This window comes from Rhagoletis pomonella, unplaced genomic scaffold, assembly GCF_013731165.1.
Source record: "Rhagoletis pomonella isolate Grant_MI unplaced genomic scaffold, Rhpom_1.0 Rhpom_scaffold_00007, whole genome shotgun sequence".
In the NCBI taxonomy this organism is placed as follows: domain Eukaryota; kingdom Metazoa; phylum Arthropoda; class Insecta; order Diptera; family Tephritidae; genus Rhagoletis; species Rhagoletis pomonella.
In genome coordinates, this window is record NW_023458561.1 from 14,012,345 (window position 1) to 14,015,462 (window position 3,118).

At 36.7% G+C, this 3,118-nt stretch overlaps 1 protein-coding gene across 2 annotated transcripts in view; it reads right to left on the minus strand.

Annotated features, from left to right (window-relative positions):
* Window positions 1-3,118, minus strand: part of LOC118742353 (hillarin) — a 211,426-nt gene that overhangs the window by 12,795 nt on the left and 195,513 nt on the right. The gene's annotated exons all lie outside the window — the stretch shown is intronic.

Here is a 3,118-nt window from a genome sequence, read left to right on the forward strand (position 1 = left end):
AAAATTGCGACATGATATTTTAAGTCCGCTGTAATTTTTCCTTCCGATATTACTTTGCCCATGAACTTCCCGTTCTCGATATTGAATTTTTTCCTAATTAACTCTTATGTTGTTTGTTCGACCTCTATCTAAAACTATATTCAATATCCGATCATGCCCCTCTTCATTTTCCGCGCAAATACTTAGATCATCGAAGTAAACAATCACCCCGGATACAGCTCCAAATATTTGAACCATTTTCCGTTGAAGCATTACCGGCGTGCAGTTGAGTCCAAAAGGAAGGAGTTGTTAAATCGCAGTTCATTTGTTGCAGAAGTCGCTTGACTTGTTGCTAAAAGCCATTTGATTTGTTGCTGAAGGCATGTTTGATGGGTTGCCGAATTCATGATACCAAAGAACGTAGATAATAAGAAGGGACAACTCGTTATAATTGTGGCAAAAGTGCGCAACAGGGGGGTGCCTTCTCTTTTTCCCTAGTGCGTTTTTTGATTGGGTGAAAAGAGAAGGCACGCCCCTGTTGTGCACTTTTGCCACAATTATAATTATAATAATAAAGTAATTAGCACCTAATTCCTCGCAAAAAGCAGTTCATCTCCCGATTGTGCACGTAAACTGAAAGTCCCCACAAATAATGGTCCATTCCCCGATTCCCCACGCAAACTCAAATTCCCCGCAAATCGGAGAATTCCCCACGAGTTGGCTTCCCTGGGCGGTTGCTGGTTTCGTGCACGTTCTCTCGGAATATTGGTTTGCCGAAGTCAATAGTTGTGTTTCGTATTCACCAGCAAAAAATATCCAGTAACTTGCCAGTAACCAAATTTCGGAGAGTAAGCCAATATTTACCCCCAATGAGTGAAATAGGCAAAAAAGTATGAGAATGCAGAACCAGCAAGAAGTTGCTAGTTTTTGACCCGCTGATTAATTTGATATATTTCGATGCAATTTTCTTAGAAAAATAGTATTTTCCATTTTCATCTTATTATATATTTAAATAGGTTTATTTTGTCAATTGCAACTCTAAAAGCACCGCAAACAATTATTTTGTTAATGTGAATTACATTATGCATCATGCCACCAGCTATTTTCCTTACTAGGAAATAGTTGCTAGTAAAAATTTATCCAGTAAAAATCCAGTAAAATTTGCAAGTTCAGCTGTCATTTTTGCTCTCTCAATTTCCCATCTTTTGCTAGTTTCTTGCAGGTTTTTGGGTACGAAAACGACATCCAGTAAAAAACCAGTAAAATTAGTACTGGATTTACTGGATGGTTCGTACGCGAACAGAGCTAATATCAGTATGAGCTGTTATAAGCAGTGATCGGACTTAAAAAAAATTTGTGGTAGAATCTGGAAAAAAATGTGGTAGATTTCAAACAAATGTGGTAGATCTCAGGTTTTGGATCAAACTTTGTACAAAAATTAAAAATATTCTGCAAGGTTTCACCTAAATTGCAAACATTTTAATTCGAATCCAAGAAAATTTAATTGTAGTATAATAAAGTGCAAGATTGAAGTTGCTAAAAATTCCGTTGAGTTTTGGCAATTTTTTTCCTTGACAGTGTAAAGCAGTTCCTTCCATATCAAGATATTTTTTGAACATATTTTGAAAGATTTCTGCAACGTTGCGGAGTGCTGCCCGCTTTTCTTTTTATCCATCATGTTTTAGCGCACAAATGTGGCATGTCCCAGAAACCGCTACTCAATTCTGAAGTAAAAGTAAACAACGCTTTAGAAACTTTAGATGCACTGAAATTTTCTAATACTTTCACAAAAATCGCCGTTTTTTCACATTTTCGCTATTAATTCCTTTTTATAAATCATATATTTTGCAATTTAACACAATAAAACCATGTTTCCTGTCGAAAAATTGAATATTGAGAAAATTTACTATTTTAATGTTTATTTTATCCTCCCATTCTGCCAGTTGTTAGTGTTTAGTGTTGGACAATTTTTGCTGTTAAAATTAAGAAAATTATATCGAGCAGAAATAAAACTACTCAAAAACGCGAATATGTGGTAGATTTCAGACCTTGTGTGGTAGATGTGGTAGATGCTCAAAAAAGTGGCAGATCTACCACAATGTGGTAGAAGTCCGATCACTGGTTATAAGTATCGTTCACTTGCGGTGGCTGTATTTGCAAGCACTGCACGCTATGCGCTGGTGGTCGTTCATCCCCCGTTTTTAATGTGAGTAGGCTTACAGTCCTAAAAACAGCATCGTTTGCCAATCTATGAAAGAAAGCTCTGATTTAACAACTTTTATGGCTCCGTTTGGGAGATTCAAATATAACTGTGTTCCTTTTGGACTCAACTGTACGCCGGAAATGTTTCAACGGAAAATGGTTCAAATATTTGGAGATTTATCCGGGGTGATTGTTTAAAAGGCGTTCGCACGAGGCGATTTTGCATTCAACTTTTGCTTTCAACTCACGCAGGGTTGCACGAAAAAAAGTTGAATGGCAAAATGTTGGCTGGCCACCAACTTTGTTGAAAGCGATTAGTTGAAAGGCCGTTCAACCAAAAGTAGAATGCAAAGTTAAACAATGCAAACGTCTTTTTATGGCGAATATTTTTATATTTTTTTTATATTTTGATATTTTTAGCCATTAAATTTTTTTTTTCGTGCAACCCTGCGTGAGTTGAACGCAAAAGTTGCCTGAAAAATCGCCTAGTGCGAAAGCCCTATTACTTCGATGATCTAGTTATTTGCGCGGAAAATGAAGAGGGGCATGATCGGATATTGAATATAGTTTTAGATAGAGGTCGAACAAACAACATAAGAGTTAATTAGGAAAAAATTCAATATCGAGAACGAGAAGTAAAGTTCATGGGCAATGTAATATCGGGAGGAAAAATTAGAGCGCACTTAAAATATCGTGCCGTAATTTTAAACATGGAAAAACCGAAATATAAGGCACTGTCGCGCACTTTCACTACAATTATAGTTGTGTTTAATGAGCTGCTCTAGGTTGGGCCAGGTTAAGATATCTCACAAATTGAGGATTTTTCTTGCTCTAACTTACTCTACTTTTTGTTTCATGAGCAGAGTGTCCAGATTTGGCGATTTCGCGCCATTTGGCGATTTTTTTTGAATATTTGCGCGTAAATATTTCGGAAATC